Here is a 20818-nt window from a genome sequence, read left to right as displayed (position 1 = left end):
TGATTTGGAATCAAAAGTATTACCAAAACAGTACCTGAAATAATACCTAATCCCAAGTGATGAACGGTACAAAGAGTCAATGGGGAGTGAGACCTGATTCCAGGAATACAGTAGAAAAACAGAAGAAAAGCCTAGCCTGGTGGAACTTCAGTAAACAATGAAAGGATGGAAAGTAGTTCCAGAATACTTAGCCTTAGATTTCAACTCTGCAGGACATCTTTGAATGGTCCCGATTTGCAGCCAATCGGTAGGAAGGAAAGAAGGAAGCAAGGAAGGAATTCTTGTGGACTACGGAAGAGATGCTAACATGTCCATCAATAGTGGTAAACATACAGAAGGCTCTAATATGGTAATCTGCTCCTTAGAAACACATTGTTTAAGGAAACAAACATTAAAGGTTCCTCTTCATGCATTTTCTCACTTTTGTTTTATTTTCAAGCAGGATTATTCTGTTTCTGGCCAGGCACTGTGACAACAAATGCATTTTACAAATGAGTACTGATTTCTTGAATTTGGTTATTCAGACCATTTATCTGATGAAGGTGGATTGCCTCTGCTCTCTTCTCATAAGGAGAGCTGTTTGTTGTTGCTGTTGTTACTACTGTTATTGTTTTGGTGAAAATTAATGAAGCCTTATTTCATCAGCTTTTGACATGTTCTGCTGCCTCTTCTTTTTCCATATTACTCTACAACCAGTGGAAAAAAGTTTCTGGGTTTCTCTCTCTCTCTCTGGTTCTAGTACTACAATATTTCAGTTTATTAAGTGAAAACATTTTATTTCTACAATGCCAACTGCTTCCTGCTTTGGGGGGGGGTGTTAGCAAACAACTAATAAAGGCCCAGAGCTTCTACTCAAAATAGTTTACATCAAAGATGCACAAAACACTGTGTGTGTGTGTGTGTGTGTGTGTACACGCATGGGGGTAGCTGTGGGTAATTGATCATTTAATTTTAAAGATGAAAGCTTCAGTGCAAGAGAAACATACCGGCACATTTTTCTTATGGGTCTCTGTGGATATACTGCCACCACACTGCTTGCGATGGAAACTGCACTGATCGTCCAGGGGATGCTAAAGAAATCACAACATGTGAGGTTGGCTAGACCCATCGAACAGCATTTTGCAAACCCAGGATGAGTAAATGAGGTAATCTACATGAAGCAAGTCTCAGGAGCTAAGGAAGGAGCTATAATTAATCCCTGCATCTGAGATGGGATTTTTTTTTACTACAAGTCCCAGATTCCCTAGGGCAAACAAGAATTCTGCTTGTACAAACTATAGAATTCCAGAGGTTGTAATCCCAGAAAAGTAAAATTGCCAATCACTAGCTTAGACCAGAAAGGCAGGTAGAAGATCAGGTATGGTTTCTAGATGAATCACATAGGATCTTTTGCTGGAGAACCACGAATCAGAAATCAGCTGCACTCTCTTGAAAAATACATGTAATCTAAATCCAGACCTTGTGACTTTTTGTTTTATTCATTCTTTTTTATTCTGTAAACTAGTTTTTATTATTTATTTACTGTGTTTTGTATTGCAGCAATGCAAGTTCTTACAAAAAATAGGGAGGGGCAATCGGTCTTCTGTTTTCTTTCCAAATCCAGCATACAAACCAAATTTCCTATCAAGAAAACCATGTTCTGCACATACTCTAGAATGTGCAAATAGACCTGGGGCTGACTTATTGTATTCCATGTGTCTGAGCAACCGGATTGTAATCATATTGGTTATTAAGTTCATGCGCTGCCAAGGGCCATGGTGGAAATCACAGTGGCAAGCTGCTAATGTTTATTTATTTAAAATAATTTTACCCTGCCTTTCTCTTACAAAGGACCCAATGATCTGCTACTTGTACTCCTCCTCACATGGCAGCCACACGATTGGGTGCATCACGAGGAAGGTGAGCTGCAACTAATTAATTAGCCTCTGTTCACCACTGCGATTTACACCACTGCACTTACTTCATAACCAATGCAATTCTGATGACTGTGTTTTCTTTCTTTCCAGACAGCAAACCTGCTACTTGTTCCCTTGGTTATCTTATCCCTCAACCACTTTCATGCAATTTCCCTCTCATTCTGGGACCTCCGTATTGGAAACAGAAAGCTTTGCCTGTCTCTGTCTCTGAACATGTGACAAGTAATGAAGTCCTTCCTTGTTCATACTTACTCTGTAAGTAATGGATACTGATCTTTGATGTATGTTGTTTGGTGGGGGGGGCTAAGGTACCCCTCTTTTAATTTTAGTAGCTCAGTTCAGATCAATGCATCTTCTTGCCATTTGCTATAAGGAACAACCTCCCTTCTTTCTTGCTTCTCTTTCAAGAGCCAATAAAACCAACTGTTGCTGTACCCCACATTCCAGCATTAATGGGGTTCTTGTATAAACACATTGAAGCTCATGTGGTGTTAGCATATCTTCCCAGACAATTTGTAGTGCAGAATTTATTTTTATTATGTCTAAGTGGGAAAGTGCTGAATTATGATCAATGGACTGGATTTTATTTCTTTCTAAAATTCACCTCAAATGCCCAAAGTGCACTATTCCATCCAAGGGGTGTGTGTTTGACTCGGTGCTCCAATTATGAATAATTCATTCACAAATCAAATTATTCCATAACAGACAGCTCAAGTGCCTATATTGTAATCAGGACATTGTCACTCAGAAACTGACTCCTTTTTCAAACTACAAAAAGGCGCTGGAGAGAAATACATTCTGAGGAATTCATTCTTGCTTACTCCTGGTCTTAAACACTCTGAATGGTGCTTGTCTCAGCTTTGTCACCTACTTCCCAATTTCTGAGTGCAGCAATGGCATTAGCAGATTAAAAATACACTGTCTTGGTGCACACAGGTTTGGTTGGGTTTTAAGGAGTTAATTAAAAACTGTAAGCTGCCCATGAAAAAGAAGATATGTAAAGAATACCAAGGAGAAAGAAAGAGCCCATCCTACTAAGTGTGAAAGCTGGAGGTTCTGTAAAAATGACATATCCTATTAAGGCTGATATCTGAACAGACCAACAAGAATACTGCAGGCTGCTCACAGATGAGGGTGCCACTAGCAGCAGGAACTGATTATTCCTTCCACTACTTCCTGTTCCCCTTGACTGAGAAACTTCCAAACCAGAGACACACTCTGAAGTGTTGCAGTGTATGTGCAGTTTGTGATTCAGGGTAAACATCCCATGCACAAAGCTGAACCATACTTCACATGAGTTTTCCCTGGTAAGATTCACCAGCCTTCCAGTGTCCCTCCTCCTCCTCCTCCTCCTCGTCTATCTGCTGTGTTGAACACAACCATGAATGCTCCACATCTGCCTGATTTATCAATGAAACACTTCCTGCACTCTGACACACAGCTTAGTGAAGTCTGCAGGCCCCTCCAGATGTCTTCCAATGAGATCCACTGACGGTTCCTTCAAATTCAATATGCATGAAGAGAGAAGTCCAAGTGAGTCCTCTTAAATCCAAGAGCCCAGGCCCTGCCTGCTTAATAAATCTCACCAGTCCCCCATTATTAGACAGAGGATTAAAACTAATCTATCAATCGTAAAACCCAGCGTAGAGTGGATTAAAATGCAAAACCGATGAGCATACGAAGGTGCCTAGCGCTATATAACAAACATTTCAATCACAGGAATAATTTTTATCTTCTTGTTTATGCTAAATAGATACTATTAGGCTTAATGTCTGTATTAACACAAGTAGGGGGAAGCAGGCATTTCATGAAGACCTAAATACTTGACTGTCTGGGAATCGCTCTGCAGCAGCAGCAGCAGCAGCTCCTGCTTGGGAAAGGAATGCTCTACAGTGTTTAGAATAATTGTTTACTCCTTAAGGTCACCTCAGTTGCGCTTGACCTTTCACCGTTGTTCTTTAGCTCAATTCTATGTGCTCCACAGAGCCTTAACGAAGAAAGACAGATTGCATTCAGGAGATTCCCATTTAGAATTCAGAACTATGATTTGGGATTAGAATATTGTCCTGGTAGCCATGTGACCTAGGAGACATTCAACTCAGGCTCTCGTCAATTAAAAAGGGGAGGCATTCCCCTTTTTAGGAAGAGTGCCTTAATGTTAGTGACTGGCTCACGAAGCAGAACAGACCACATCTCAACCAGTTCCATATGTTAACAACTGCTCAAATGCTAAAGGGACAGCGTGGCATCTGTGAACAGTTTCTCCTGTGGCTTTCCCTGGTTGTCCTACATTGTCCTGAAGGACTGGCTGGCATGTAGATCATGTGAATCAACTGGAAATGGGGGGGCAGGGTGCATGGAAGGACCATTTTATGGCCCCCAGGTAATGGCAAGAAACAAGCTCAAATTATATACTTCAGGGCTGTATTACTTGTATTACTTTGTTTGGAAAAAACATGTCTCCAGAACTCCAAGCAAGAAGATAAATGTTGGGCTAAGTAGCACTAGGGAGAAAGTCTGGCCCTTCCACGTGTGGTGACCTTGAAGTCCAGACCCCTGTCTCCACTCCTTCCCAGCTGGTGTCAGGCCTCTCTGGTTGACCACAAAGGTGTCTATGTCCTGCCTGTGCTGCTGATCCAGTCCTTGCCTCTTCTGCTTCTGAGATATCACAGGGTCTCATTAATCAGATGTAAGAAGGATCTGCCCATGACTCTTAGGTTTTGGACCCTGAAACCTCTGGGAACAGGTTGGTGCTGCTGCTGACCTGGCAACCCCAGGGGTGGGTAGGTGACAGAACTTTACACCTACAGGTTGCTCTTTGCACACATGCCAGTCCCAAATCTTTCTGCTGCTCATTCTTATGATTTGAGAACTAGGCTTTGGACAGAAGCTACCCTGGACTGACAGCTGGGTTGATGGTACGCTTCACAGGCACATGTGCATATACACACAAATACACACATTCCCTAACTATCACATCAATTTTTTTAAAAAAATAGCAGTTTTGCAAAACTGTAGCTCTGATGCTACAGTTAAGTAGGCAACTGTTTTCAAAAAAAGTAGCTTTTAGCATGCATACGAAAACAACACAGACTTTAAAAGTACTGTAACAGTTTTTTTCCACAAAAGTTCACACTAGAATAAATCTGTTAGTCTTCAAGATGACACCAGAACTGGGCTTTCTTTTTTGTTCTTGTTATTCATGCCAATATGTAATATTAGATATTTTGGGTCAATTAACAAGGTAAGCAGAAATAATAGGGAGGTTTTAGTTATGTGCCATCAAGTCAGAACCAACCAATAGTGACCCTAATAGGGCTTTCAAGATGAGTGAGATATTTAAGGAGTGGCTTTACTGGTTCCACATCCCAAGTGACTTTTCATGGCTTAACATGGATACAAGCCCAGGTGTCCATCACTCTTATCTATTACACCACACTGGGTAGGACAGGACCTAATTTATCCCTAATCCCAACTTGAATGTCACTTTTCCCAAAAAGGGAATATGTTTATACATCACCATAATTCTCCTATTACCAATGCCAAAATGGCAGACGAGGAAAACTTCAGTGAAGACTGGAAATATGTGGTTTACCAGCCCAGTGAGTTTTACTAGGAGGCTTCCCCCCCCCCCAAGGACCATGTCTTCCATATTCTTTGTTGAAAAGAAAGAATGTGCTCTTCTCTCTCTCTCTCTGTGTGTGTGTGTGTGTGTGTGTGTGTGTGTGTACTGATTCTCTCCCTTCATCTCTTCTGTCTCCCCCGCTATTTTACTAGTTATGCAGTAAGAGCAGGTAATTTTTCTGTAGTGCCACAAACTGTACACATTTGAATAACCTGGTTTGAAAACATCAACTAACAACACAGTTTTGAGTGCCAGCAGGATTAGGACCTTCCTCCCCAAATAAATACTTTTTAGCACTGCCTCCAGGCCAAACCCAAATGGTGTTATTGTGGGGTTTTGTGCATTACTTGCCTCTGGTCCCTGAATTTTCATGTAACGGTGGACAAAGAGAGCTAATGAAACCCCACCATGTTGTTCAGAGATCACAGGGAGAGTAGAGAAGTGTGCAGAGGTTTATAAGATTAATTCTTATCTCTCTGGGCACTGGGTCAGAGCAAGGCAGAATTGTCACTCAACCCACCCTGTGGATAATCTGCCTTTATTACTTGCAATCAAACTAAGTGTCTGCAGACCATACCATGAAGGCTAACTTATGGGAGGAGGAATGGGGGGCGGAATTATGTGCAGGGCTTGATGGTAGAAGAGAATGGAATATATAATGGACTGGTGGGAGGAGTATCCTTGAAATGTTTGCTTTACCCATGGCAGAAAATACTCTCTTTCTCCAGGTGGAAGCAGCAGCAACTGAGCATATGTTTCAAAATGAGATTAAAGCATTGACGCCATGGATTGTAACCTGTGTTGTGCACAGAGCTAGGTACCCCCCCATGTTAAAATACTCATCTTATGAACTGATACATTCTCCAGTTGAAACCCAAACATTCAGTAAAGGTTCCTTCTGGGTTGTGTCTCTTGGTCTATAGAATACAGAAGGTCTCTGTATTCCGTTCTTGCCTCGGTTCTCCTTTCTCCAGTGGTAGATAACATGGTAGGAGATTTTGCTTGTTTTGATGAATTTCAGGGTGTTTCAGAGAAGCTGCATAATCCCAAAAATAGTGTTTAAAAGGACACTGATAGAAGCCCTCCACCATGGAGACAACTCTACCAATTACAGGGCAGCCCCCCTCCCAATTAAAGTTACATTGGTCACAAAGAAGGTTATTTTCTTTGCCCTGGATGATCCTTAGTTATCTCGGGAGAGTTTGAGAAGCACAAACGGAAACCTTCCAGATTGAGAGAGGAAGAAGAAAGAATTCCTCCTTGCTCCTGGCAGAGCACAACCACTTTTTATTTCTACAGATTGTGGAAGTAGAGCAGGTACAGAACAGCAGGGCAAATGACAGAGGAGGAGGGCTAAGTGTTTTCCCACTAAAGCATCAAAGTCCTCCTCTAAATATCAAAAGGAGACTTTATCTTAATCTGCTCCATTTCATATTAAAACAGGCACACCCACACTTGCCACGAGCACAGAACATGGGTCTGCAATCATACAAACACAAGTGCAGAGACACACACCCCAAGTTTTCCTTCCCAAGAACTACTGTTCCTTTTCAGTTTCCACATCACTCCTGCAGCCTGCGATCCTGAGGCGCGGCTGCCCCATGTGCTGTGTGAAATGCAATTTTTTAAACAACCCCAGCCTACAAATGAAACACCTGCCAGAATGTTGGCCAGAATTATAAAATGAGTCCACAGCAAGCCAAAGAGGACCAACGTTCCTTCTAATTTTAGGAAAGAAAGCCCTTTGTTTTTGGCTTCCCTAAGAAAGTGTCACCCAGAGTCTTTTCCTGCTAACCTTGCATGCTACAGGAATGGAGCTGCAGCACCCACTAGTGGACGACTCATACACCCAATATCACTGGAGATGAGCACTCAGGAGGACCAATGAGAGGTTTTAAAGAATGAGTAGGTCCCTTTGTACTTTGTTCCCCTGATGTATTCACTCAGCCATTGGGACCTAGCTGGTCCATGGCTCCTTAACTTTCTAGGAAAAGTGGGTCTGAATCTTTGGTTTTCCAGATGTTTTATAATTCAGCTCCCCAAATTTCTGACCATTAGCCATCATGCCTGGCACTTCTGGGGCTGAGATCAAGACCGGTTAGCTACTTCCCCGTCATTGAAAAAGGAGTAGATGCAGTGTTGAAATAAGAGAACAAAGTAGGATACTTAATTACATTAAATGGCATGCACTAATTTCCATGCACAAATGCAAAATCAGAAGCTGTCTTTAAAAAGTAAACAGAATTATTATGCATCTCACTCCAGTGGGAAAGACTTCTAACTGACCAACTCACATGCCTGCTGCTAATCTGCTGTTCAGGGGCTCCTAACTGTGGATGAGGAATTTCAAGATTCCTGATCTCCCTCTCTGGAGTTCTTCCCCTTTAAATCAGAGTTGGCCCAATCCTTCAAATGGAGGCCATCTTCAAATGGCAGAATGCCCTCCGAGAGTCCTTAAGTTGAGATGGTCTAAAAGCGGACAAAATCAACCCTGAGTGCTCAGTGGAAGGACAGATCCTGAAGCTGAGGCTCCAATACTTTGGCCATCTCATGAGAAGAGAAGACTCTTTGGAAAAGACTCTGATCTTGAGAAAGTGTGAAGGCAAGAGGAGAAGGGGACAACAGAGGACGAGATGGATGGGCAGTGTCATCAAAGCCACCAACATGAATTTGACCAAACTCCAGGAGGCAGTGGAAGACAGGAGGGCCTGGCGTGCTCTGGTCCATGGGGTCTTGAAGAGTCAGAGACAACTTAACGACTAAACAACAAACAACAAAAGAGGACATATGGTCACTCAACTCCAACATCTAGAGAAGCAAAGGATGGCAATCACTGTCCTAGTTCTAAATCTAGCACAAGATCTTGGCATAGTAGAAAGCAACACAGCAGAAGATTTGAAGGTGGCACAAGAATGGTGAAGAAGGCCCCAATGGCAAAGCAGTCTAGGGAACCAGTGGAAAGAACAAGACACTGGAGAGATTAATCACCTAAATTAAAAAGCTGGGAGTTCCACTAGCATTGTACTTACCAAGATTTATTAAAGAGAACAGATCCTGTATTTCTGGAATGTAGTTTCCTATAGAGATGTTGATGACTGTGGAAAGAAAAACCTCTCCCATTCACCATAAACTCTACTGGCTCAAAATCCCAAAAATTAAATACAGTACATCCTTGTACCTAGCAAAATGTCCCATTAATTATAACATTAAGTTTAATAAGCACCACTCCAAAAATATCTCCTTCAATATTTTGCTCTCCTGGGAGATCCATAACTTACCTTGGCCTCAAAAACAGAGATACATGTATTATTCAACTTGTTATCTGTGGCACTTGGCCTTATGATACTTGTCCAAGCATTTTATATGGTTCCATACACTTCCAGTCTGTCTGTAAAGATAAAGGACTGGTGATAAATATCCACAGGGCTAGCCGAATCAGTCTACTGTTGTGAAAATAACCATTTCCTGTCTTAAAGGCTAGCAATGGAGAAAACAGCAAACTGTGGCAGGATGCTGCCTGGTGGAATGCTGCTGAAAGCTGATGATACAGTTAGCATGTTGTTACAATCAGAGTTCCCTTCAGAGATAAAAGATGTCTGCTTATCCTAGCTCAAGGATGCCTCACTCTGCATGGTGCAAATTAATTTGCTTATGGTTTTGTAATTGATTTGGAGGAGGTAAACGCAGGCTGTATTTGCAAGTCTGATTATCCAGGCTCAGGAATTTGAAGGAAATAAATGTCACAGGGAACACTTAGATAGCAGGAAATACAATTTTCTGTAATATAGTACAGTATGTGACCCCAAGAATTATGACATTATGGACATATAGAGGGGATAGCTTTGTTTTGTTGGTTTGGTTTTTACCAAGGAGAGTACTGAAGAGAAGCATCATAGAATAAGGAGAAAAAAATAAGCAGATGTTGCACAAATCCTGTTTGATACCATATCCTTGTCTAGATGGTTGAGGGCAGCATCTTTGCACACATACACACATATATAAAGTGAGTGTTTTATGATTTATCACAGACTAAGCAACATCTGCTTTGGAAATTGCACTGAACCCTATACGTAAGTAGAAAAAGTTACTTTTTTAGCCTACTACTCCTAGAAGCCCAGACCTCTCAGCCCATGGTTTATTTTTATCTACTACAATGAATAGTGGAACACAGCTTTGTTCAATATTGAGTGAGCTGAAATTTTGTAAAACAGAATCCTCACACCCCTCATCTCTAGGTTAATTCCATCTTGTTCCATGGAATAATTGGCAAAATACCCCCTACCACCACTTTGTGCTGTCCACACATATTGTGGATAATTTAAGGAGACAATTTTTGCTCAGCCTTCATGTGCATGCTCTAAAATAACTTTGATGGTGGCTTGTGTTAGACACATGTTGTATTTCAAGTTCACATTTTACAGCTTAATGGTAGAAATCACATTTTATTTTGGTTAGACACAGATCTACATCAGTTACTGTGTGTGTGCGTACACTTGGTCACCTGAAATTCTCAGCAACAGAGAGAAAACCACATGCAAATACAGAACTCTTGTCATCATTTTGGCCTGGTACCTGAAATTCCCCACCTTTCTGGAAATGACTCAGTACATTATTTGACTGTACATCAGAAATCAGTTTTGCTTTCCAGGCTGGCCAACCTCAGTATACCTTTTATTGCTGTTGATCATTTGGGCAGAACATGTTATAGGATATTGAGAAGCCACCAAGACAAAAAGGTCTAGAAACAAAGCCCTTTGAGAAACAGTTGCAGGAGCTGGGTTTCATTAGCCCATTTTGATGCTCACTGAAAAGAATAGTCTATCTGTTTTGAAAAACGGAAAGTCAAAACACAATTCTGTGGGAGTTGGTGTGAGCAGGTAAAAATGTACAATTCCTGCCTATGTGTACTGACATTTAATAAGATGGATTTTTTTAAAAGTGGGGAAAACTCTGATAGTGGAGGGAGGACAATAGGAATCTGCCTTATACGGAGCCAGACTACTGGTCCATCTTGTCCAATGTTGTTGACTCTGACAGCCACTGCAGATCTGCAGGGTTTTAGGTAGAATCCATTCTCATCCCTATCTGAAGATCACTAGTATTCCTGGTAGTTTCTCACCCAGTTATTAATCCAGGCCTGATCCTGCTAAGTTTCTGAGAGCTGATGAGAGATATTGAAGAGTGGCTACTGAACAAAGTTCTTGGGACAATTTTTTTTATTTAGCAAGCAAGTCATTCTGATGCTATAAAGGGAGATAACAAAGGAGAGCACTGGGTGGAGCAGCCTATAAGAGGAGGCAAAAACAGTTTGAGCTGTTCAAAGAGAAAACTGGTGCTTAAGCTGTATCTTGCGTGTAATGGTTCTTCCTGGAAGCACATGATTGAAGACTCTGTGATGGTGTGTCTATTGAGGGGGGAGATGAATAAAGAGGCACATTTCACAATCTTCTTCCCAGTGGCGTGAATCATGTACTTGCTCTTGAAGCAGCCTCACCGTGCTGAATGGGGGCTCATCCTAATGCCACACATTGGAAATGCAGAGGAATTATTCTCCCCATCTATTACAGCTTCTCTGAAGAGGCATAAACTACACAAAAGGCTCTCTAAGTGTAGGAAAACATGTATATAATTACATAATTATGCAGATATGCTGCCATTTTTCTTTTATGTTAGCCTTTATATCTTTAAAAAGCAACAGGACAGAGCTGTGCTAGAAAGCAATAAAGCATGGGTAATTTAATACCAAATTACAGCCATATTGAAAAGTTTACATGAAGTTGAGAGCAGACAGAGGTCAGGTTTTCAACAGGACTGTCTTTAATTGTGGCCATCAGTTTTAGCAGTCCAGATCTTGGGATCAAAGACAGATGAAATGTGTTTCCTCAACACTGAATAGTGAAAACAGCAGCACGGCTGGCACCATCTCACACCACAAAGTCATAAACTTGATCCCTTGAAAGGAAGGGAGTTTTGTACCACAAGGCTAACTTGGTGCTTTTTAATTGCATCCAACAGAGAGGCATTTAAGAATGCTGTTGCTGCTTCTTATCAGATGCAGGGTGTGTCTTTCCTTGGCGATTGGATCCATGGGCCATTTGGGTTGAGAAGGAAACCAGTGTGAGAAAGAATAGATTCATCTGTTCATATGACTTTTCAGCTAGGGGGACCAAGTTGTATTTTGATGTGTTTTGGTTATAAAAGGGACATTGCAGATATCAATGATCCATTCTAAGGAATAAATTATCAGCAACTCTAGAGCTGCATTTTGAATCACAGTCCCAAACCCTTGTGGGAAAGCATTGGTCACGTTCCTTCCTAATTTGCTCCGCCTGGAGCTGTTGAGATGAAAGCAGAAGAGAGAACACTGAAACAACCATCATATTAAGAATATGGCAATGAAGCTTAGCGACAGAGAGGGACAGAGAAAGGTCAAGAGGTTAGCAGTTCTGCTAGGTTATTATGGAAACTGTAGTCTTCAGAAGTGACTTATCAATATTATGTGCAAGTCCAACCAAAGCAAGTTTTCCTAGATCTTCTGATCGATTCTGCAAATGCAGCCATTTCATCTCAGCCTCCAGGGTGGGGGGAGGGAGGGGGAGGAAATAATTTATGTGGCCAAGAGAGCCGATGAAGGGGTTCCATCATAGCCCTTAAATGCCCAGATGACTTTGCCTTTCTCAGGAGACGGCAAACAAGAATTCATCTTTTTCACGCAACCAAATACTAAATAAAAAACACATTTTGCCTCTTATTAAACCTCTCCTGTAAGTGGTTCCAGGTTCACCCTCTTTTAAGAGGGGAGCCCAGGAATGCCGTTGGGAATTTCTCAAGAGTGACTGGAGATGAGGCACAGGCTGGGAGCCTGTGTTCCTTTAATTTTGCTTCTAAAGCACAGAAGGAATAACAGTTTAAGTCATTAGCATTTACTTTAAGTGGCCTTTTCTTCAGCAAAGCATTCCACACAATTCACACACACATATAGACACATACACCTCTGATTAGAGCCATTCTCTCACAAAAATTGTCTTATGAAATTTAATTCCAATGCTTTAAACCCAGAAGTGAATCCGGTGTTTTGTTTCGTTTTTAGAGTCTAACCTGCACACTAAGATGGCTGTGACTAAATTGAAAAAAACTCCCAGGATTCAACCAAATTTTGTAGTCAACCCTCATGTAAGTCCCATTGATGTCAACGGATCTACTGTATGTTATTTGGAACTAAAACAGGATGTAAACTGAAGGCCCACCAATATAAACAAAACCTGTATTTGCATCCATAAGATAAATCACAAAACAGAGCAATTTATTGCCAAGCTCCTAATTCGCAAACTATAAGAGAAATGAAAATCCCCTGCTGTAAAAATCAGGAACTTTCAGCATTTAAAAAAAATCTTGCCTCTAATGATGTGCTTTCTGTAATAAGTAGTTGTAATTTATAGATAATCCACAGCTATCACCTATAGAAATGTAATTTAACAATTTGGGGTCAAATGAAATGCCAAATACACTGTCCACCTAGATACGTGCTGTAGTGTGGATATTCCATTTAAAAATTCTTAGTTTATATAAAGATCGATATATTGCTTTTTGGCCTTTAAAGAGCTTCACCCAAATTGTTTCTTCTATGCCATTGCCATGCCTATCATTAGCTACGAATTCCTGTACAGTCTGGAAAGGTGACTGCTGTGTGGCTGCAGCAATTCTATCTACATGAAAACTGGCTAGACCCACTCAAATGTGTTGTTTCATCAGCCAAGAATTACAAGGAACTGTATCCACAATTATGAAAATGTCCAAGTCAATCTTTTACCCCAGACTGGCAGTGGCTGTTTATGCTCATAGGAACTGATATGGCAAAAAGGTGGTGGGAATTTTTGGTAAAAGGATTTTATATTAGAAATTTACCTATTCCTTTTGTTAGCCGAGCACAAAGCGGGGGTGGGGTGGGGATACACACAGAGAGAAAGGCAAGAGACATAGCCCAGCCTCACCAGCCCTCCCCTCAACCCACAAATCTAGGCCGCTCTGTACTTTAAAAATCACTGCATAGGCATCTTTAAGTAGAAAAAGTAAGTTTAATCACAGTCATCATCTGTAGTTAGATGATGAAGGGGAAAGGAGGTGGGGTGGTAAAATGGAATCTCTAACATGTAGAAGCCCTTGTGTGGCTGGTTATCTAATGGAAGTCAAGGAAGAAGAAGGCATAAATAAAACAAAAAGAAGCCCAGGTAAACAGGAAGAAGGGCTGGCCCCAATGCCAAAAGTGAGAAAAACTTTACCAATCAAATTAATGGCAAAGAACAATCACTTTAGGCTGTAAACCCGCTCCCACTATACTCAGTGGCTGTGCATTGAAGACTGTTGTTGTTTTTTTAAACAAAAGGTGAATTCACCAGAGTTGCAGAGAACTACATCTTGTTTGCCATCCATCCTCCATCTTGGTACAGCCTAAGTACGAACTGAACTCCTTTGCAAATTGACAGGGATTTTGGGGTTGAGGTGGACAACACCCAATTTGCCCAGACAGACCAGACCTTTAGAGAGCCAATGCATCTGAAAGAGAGATCCTCAGCACTACAAGCTTTTTTTTTCCTCAGCAGGATCATGACTGTGACACCCATCTGTCCTGTTGGTGCCATGTCTGCTGGATGTCCCTTTTGTTCTGCTCCTGGGATTCTGGATTGGATTTGACCCAACAGGAAAATAAATCTTATCAAGCCAGAGAGTTTCAAATGGCTTTAGAAAGAAAGAAAGAAAGAAAGAAAGAAAGAAAGAAAGAAAGAAAGAAAGAAAGAAAGAAAGAAAGAAAGAAAGAAAGAAAGAAAGAAAGAAAGAAAGAAAGAAAGAAAGAAAGAAAGAAAGAAAACCTCCCAGATTAAATTATTCAGCAATATTCATTACCCCCTTTTGAAAAATGTTAAGCTGCAGCATTGTATCCACCATTATTTATTACCTGCCTTGTGGTCTGAACAAATATGATTTTGTTATTCTGCACTGTTAAGGGGGGGAGGGAGAGAAAAGCACATCTGGTTCTGGTTGAACAAATTATGACAAAATTCACTGTATCCTAAAAAGCTGATTGAAAAGTTAGCAGACGAAGCCTGGGCCTGCATAGGGACATGGAGATTGAATTTCAGCAAAAGATGTGCCAAATATTTCTCTCTCCCTCTGTGCTGCCACTGACCCCCCCCCCCTTTCCCCACAAGTCCTTGCTACTATGCACTGGGCTTTCACATCCCACCTTCTTTCTGATTAGATACTACAGCAGCTGGGCAGGTATGTACTTCAGAAGGCATCTGTTTCTCTTTAGCCATTGGCTTTCTGCTCCACTTTGTGATGCTGCTAGGCTGTGCTAGGCCAATAATTCCTTCAGAAGCAAACATGAGGTAAGATTGTAAGCCTGAAGAGGACACAGTTAAAATGACACCTAAGGAAAACACTTCCTACACATTCCTCTTCCAAAAGTATGGGGGTGCTCACAAGGAAAGGGGGGAAAGGGAGCAAATTAGGCTTGGGTAGACTGCCCATTCTTGGCTTTTCTAGGCAAACACTGATGGCTGAGGTCATTGACTGCGTTTCCCCTTCTCCAAGAAAACAGTTAGCTAGTTCTTCATTCTCTGGGATGGATGGATGGATGGATGAGAGGCTCTGGGCACATGATGGTCACCTGCATACCTGCACACATGGAAATCAACTCCAGGGGCTTCCAGGGAGGTTCACAAGTCTTTGGCATCAAATCCTGAGTTTGACTCTGAGTTTTTAGTACCAAGTCCCAAATCCCAAGCCCCAAGTCCGAATCCCTATAAAAAACATGCTGTTTTTCCCCAGAAAAAAGGGAAACTTCTGAGTCATGAGGTGAGTCCAAGTCACTGAAGAAAAAAATCCAACTTGACAGTGAGTGCCAGGACTTGAGTTCCCATCCTGAGGGCTTCTGCACTCAAGTCATATGTTGGATTTTTTTGAGTAGTATGTGTCCTTTTTTCTTCTCTTTTTTCTTTCCTACCTTTTACCTTACTATGAAGATGTTAAGTGGTTACTGTTAATTCACAGACATAAATTGAACACGATCACCTGGTTATGCAATTACTAAAAATCCCAGCACTGATTACTAATCACAAAACAAAACAAAAAAGCTAATTTGCCAACTACGGAAGATGTGAAATGCTTGTACTGTGACCATCAGACATATTTCAGCATTAAAGGAATTCTTTTCCCAAGGATGTGTTCCCTGTAATGTGTAGTAGAACATATAAGGTCTGCTTGAACCTTTCCTATTTGCTTCCCACATCTCTGATTCTGTCCTCCAGACTGACCAGAGCTGAAATTTCTCTTGTAGGCACTCCAAAACACTTGCTCTGTAGACAAGACAGAAAACTAGAGCTAAGGAGGTATAAGTGTTACTTTGAGAGGACATCTGGAAGGGGCCATCTGATCACCCTGGTAGCTCTTCCCTTGTCTTTGACCAAGCATGGTGAAAGGTTTCCCAATATGGAATCCATTCTTTTATAACAAGAAGCACATGGAAGTTACTTTTCAGACATGGAAATGAATGGTTCCTTTTTATCTTCAGGAAGATTTGTGACCTGTAGTCTGGGCTACTGTAACATGATTTATTTGCATCTGCTGTGACAAGTGCTTGTAGCCCGCCACTATTCCAGACTGCAATATTATCCTTTTCCACCTGTGTGCTAATGAGAGCCAGGCTCCGTGTCCCAGACGGTGGCCAAATACCAGCCACCTCCTCCTAAATATGGTCAAGGGTGGCCTTACTGCCATCCTGCTTCGTCCTGAATGATCATGGCTGCTGGATCTCAGAGGAAGGGACAATTTTTTGCCTGGTGTGAGGATAAGGACCATCCTCTCCAAAAATTATTCTCTTTGCCCCATGAGAGTGCAAGTGTTTTAGGAGTACTCCCAATAAGAGAGTGGGAATTATATCTTGTGTGAATTAAACAAAATTGTGTGATTAATGATTTCATGCTGATTGTACATATTGTATGAAAATAGAATGGCAGCTGCTTTGATGTACTGGATTTCCAAGGATTAGATGCTCTGGATGGGCTGCTAACATTTTTCTTTTTGAACAACCAGCCAGTCCTTCTCTGTCTTCTGCATGTACATGTATGTGTGCACACATCATTTGCTTCTCAAAGGAAAAGGTCAAATCACACCATTGGCAGAATGCATATTTTTTCCTCTTAAATCATTTTTCCCTCCAGGCACACTCATCTTTCAAAGCTAGTACCTGAGAAATCAGACCAACAAACAAAACCACTCCTATCTGATGATGGCCAATTAAAAATAGTCATCATCACCATGTGCTGTCAGGTCAATTTTGACTTTTTCAGGATTTTCCTTGTAGAAATCCAAGAAATCCAATACTCAGAAGTTGTTTACCATTCAAATTCTCCTGTGGGCATCCTGGGATTCTGCAGCTTGCCCAAGGCTACACAAGCTGGCTCTTTTTCCTAGAGGCATAGTGAGGAATCTAAATCTCAACCTCTGGCTCCGCAGCCAGATACTTAAACCACTGGGCTGTCCACCCAGCCCCGTGACCAAATTACCAAACAATGATGAGCTAATCTGCAGATTGAGGCCAGCCTGTATTAGATTAAACAGACAGTCTTTTAACCATAACTCAGTGGCACAAGAGAGGAGAGTTTCCTAGGCTAGTGTGAGGTTCCCCCAAATTCAAAATTGACAGGAAGGCCCTGCACACAAGCCTGTCCTGCTTTGTGGTGGGCACCCATGGAGTTCTTCCAAAGTTCTGATAATGAAAGAAATTTTGTTATGCACTATGTGGTTGCTTGATGTGGAATCTGCAGCCCAGATGCCAGTGTGCTAAGTCACTGCCGCTGGCAAAGCAGGTGATCCTTCAGAGCAGCAGCTTCAGCAGTTCCTGAAGGATCTCATCCCAGCATCCCCTGGACTCTGCTCAGCAAGAGTAGGCAAATCTCAAAAGCCTCCTGCAAAGTTCTTAGCTCTCTGAATGAAAGGAGCTCCTGTAAGTAGTAAAGTGGTTAACGATAAAAAGAATTGATTTCCTGCCTGCGGTGAGCTCCCTCAGCTCAGAGGGCTGAATGAAACCAACAGCGGACCCTAGAAACATGGCACAGTGATGACGCTGAGAAGACATGAACAAAATCTGCTGTGTTTTGGATTCTGCTGCCGTGAACGCCTGTGCACCCATATCCATCCATCCCATGAAGGAAGCTGGCCACTGGCAAACATCAAAAAAGAGAGGCCAAATAAGCATCAAATTCCATATGATAATTTATACTTCCAAATGAAAAATCAGAATTTTAACAGAATTAGAATCCATCTCAGCTGAGAGGGGAAGACCATGATTGGGTGACCTGTCTGCTAGCTGCTGAGAAGACTGTCCTCTGCTAAAAGGGAGATACAAGCACACCTCAAGGGAAGCTGTCCTAACGAATTTGTGTTAGTTATTATAGGGCTTATCAGTTTTTGGCACTGTACTATTTTGGGTCTCTGGAATTAATAAAGTTAGACTTTCCGGACATCACAATGGCTGAAAAGGCAACAAAAATTCTAAGGGCCAGAAGCTTCAAAAAGGGGACTGACTCAGAAGAACCATGCTCAGCCTCAGCCTTTACTTTGCACCTGTAAAATGGGAACAATATGAAGTTGCCTGCCAGGCCTGTTACACGAGCAAATTCACCTAAGAAGAACATTAAAAATATATTTTGTTTATCTGTTTTTTCACCCAAACAGAGACACATACCCAAGGCTTACAGCCTTTTAAAAGCTCAAATCCAAAAGTAAAAAGCAAGAAAGAGAAAGGAAAAAAGAAGAGTAAAAGGAGAGAAGAATGATACATGGATTTGTTTTATGTATTTATTTAAACACTTCCAGGCTGCTTTTAAAATTTCTCTCTCTCTCTAAACCAGAAATTTGTCTCTCTAAACCAGACTTCCCAGTGTGGTTTACGTAGCAAAATTACATACAATAACAAAACAGCAACAATTAATGTATAAAATAAAAAAACTCCTTCAATAATAACGAACATCCAGACCAAGCAGAGCTACAATTCAACACACATCTGGTGCTAAAAAGCACACAAATAATACCCAGAGTCAATTAATTCAAGGAAGGAAGGAAGGAAGGAAGGAAGCACAAATGACAATCCATATAGTATGACACAAGTTCCTTCCTTCCTCCCATGCTCTAGCAGCATGGAGCTTGCCCAGGGCCACACAGACAGCAGGGCATGTAAACCCACCAGCCACACATGCTCCAGATGGTTGGCCCCCATCCCAGAATGCAGAGATTTGCCACTCCAACCCACTGAGCCATACCACTGTCCCTGGTTATATTTCCCCCCCCACACACACACACTTGCTTATGTTTATTCTCCAAAGAGGCTTTCTCAGGACTTCTTCCTTCCTTCCTTCCCAGCTAGCCAGCCAGCCAGAAAAGGAGCAAATGTGTGCCATTTGCTCCTTTTCTCACACTGCAGCCAGCTCTAACCAGACAAGCTTCAATGGCAAGGTCGCTGCCTAGGCCAGGAAGGTCACACAATCTTTTCCAGGTGTGTGGCACTGCTTTATTTCCAGATGTACTTTCAGTCTCAGTCGGTAGGGGGATGGAGAAAAAAAGAAAAAGAGGAGAAGAAGGAAAAAAATTTTGGTTTTGAGTTGTGTGCTTCCTGCTTCCCTCTTTTGTGTTTTTTTCTTCTCCACCCAAATCAAATCATAGGTCTACCATTAGTTTGTGATCACTTGAGAAGAAAGCCCTGAAAAATCTTGGCTTATCAGTTTATGAACTGCACATTTCTGAAGTTATTAGTCCTGTTCAATATTAATGATAGTGCCAAGAGTATCTCTGGGAATTTTTCCCATCCGCCCATCCACTCCACATACTTCAATGTCTTTGTGTTTGCTTGCTTGGTTGTTTAGGATGGAAATGACTCTGGCCTCCCTGCCTGTGGGATTCTGGGATTAGGGTGTGACTGCACAGGGAGGAACACCTGGTTTGCTTTGAAATCTCTTAAACAAGGCCCCTAGTAGTTTCAGCTGCTGAAATTGCCATAGTCATCCACACTGATAAGATTCATTATTCCCTTGCAAGACTCCATGCCACATTTACCAGTCAGTTCAGTTTCCTCCAGGAACAAAGGGCCACCCTATTAATACCACTGTCTCATCCCGAATTTTCTTCATCTACTTTATTTTTATTTATTTAGGAAATGACACAGTACTTATGTGATGCACTGCTAAATTTGACAAGCATATCTGAAAAAAAACACAAAGATTTTTCAAAGGAGGGGAGTAAGCAGGTGGTCAGTTCAGGTGAATTATCCCACTGTAATACTGCACCCATTGAAGATGTGACCATCAATGCAGAAAATGCCCACAAATTTGCCTTCAGACTGAGATAGCCAGAAAACTACACATTTCTGAAGTTATTGGTCCTGTTCAATAGCTAGGGCTTCAATCTTAGCCCACAAGACTCTGGTAATATAAATCGCAAACACCTTCTTAGGATTCTTAGAAAGCAACAACTGACTGAGAGTTTGTTAATCACCTTCTATCGGAGTTCGATTGAGAGCATATTATCCTACTGTCTCTGTGTATGGTTCACGAGCTGCACAGTGGCAGAGAAAAAGGCAATTCAAGGGGTGATCAAGACGGCCCAAAACATCATTGGCTGTTCACTCCCCTCTTTGGAAGAATTGTATAAGAACAGATGTAAGAGGAAGATATCTAACATACTGAAAGACTCCTCTCATCCGGGATATCAGCTCTTTAAACTATTACCATCAGGAAGGAGATTCAGGGTACTGAAAGCAAGGACAAGCAGATTCAAGAACAGTTTTTACCCAAGTGCAGTATTGAGTTTAAATGCGGGGCCATAGGTTTTTGGTGGAATTTTAATTGCTGAGAGAAAACGGGGTATCTATATTTGGATGGTGAAAGTTGTGTATATTTTAACTTTTTTTTGTAGTGTTGTCCAGCTTTACCTTGGGGAAGAGCACCTCATTTCGTTGCACCCACTTGTGAGCGCAATGACAAATAAATTTCTTATGTCTTATGTCTTTACGGTGAAGGCTTCCAGCAAAAATGGTGGAAGCTCTGGGTTCTCCTCCCTTGACCCAAATGAAGAAAAGTTCTACAAGGATGGATCCAGCCCAATGTGGTTGCCACTATGCCATTCTGCATGTCAGTGGGCATGTGAAGTTGGATGCTTTGCTTGTGACTAAGAAAGTCTCTTCCCTTTTGCCATGAGCAGAGAGCAGTTCTGGCACCCAAAACCT

At 41.6% G+C, this 20818-nt stretch overlaps 1 long non-coding RNA gene across 1 annotated transcript; it reads left to right on the top strand.

The window, feature by feature from the left end:
• The first annotated feature begins 78 nt into the window (after positions 1-78).
• On the top strand, positions 79-18937 carry LOC144584378 (uncharacterized). The gene is made up of 2 exons (XR_013538580.1): positions 79-1899; positions 2007-18937. It is a non-coding gene; the product is annotated as an uncharacterized LOC144584378 (long non-coding RNA).
• Positions 18938-20818: the final 1881 nt, after the last annotated feature.

The sequence above is a fragment of the Pogona vitticeps genome, chromosome 10 (assembly GCF_051106095.1).
Source record: "Pogona vitticeps strain Pit_001003342236 chromosome 10, PviZW2.1, whole genome shotgun sequence".
In the NCBI taxonomy this organism is placed as follows: domain Eukaryota; kingdom Metazoa; phylum Chordata; class Lepidosauria; order Squamata; family Agamidae; genus Pogona; species Pogona vitticeps.
Note: the sequence above shows the minus strand (reverse complement) of the source record. Positions and strands in the feature narration are given on the sequence as shown.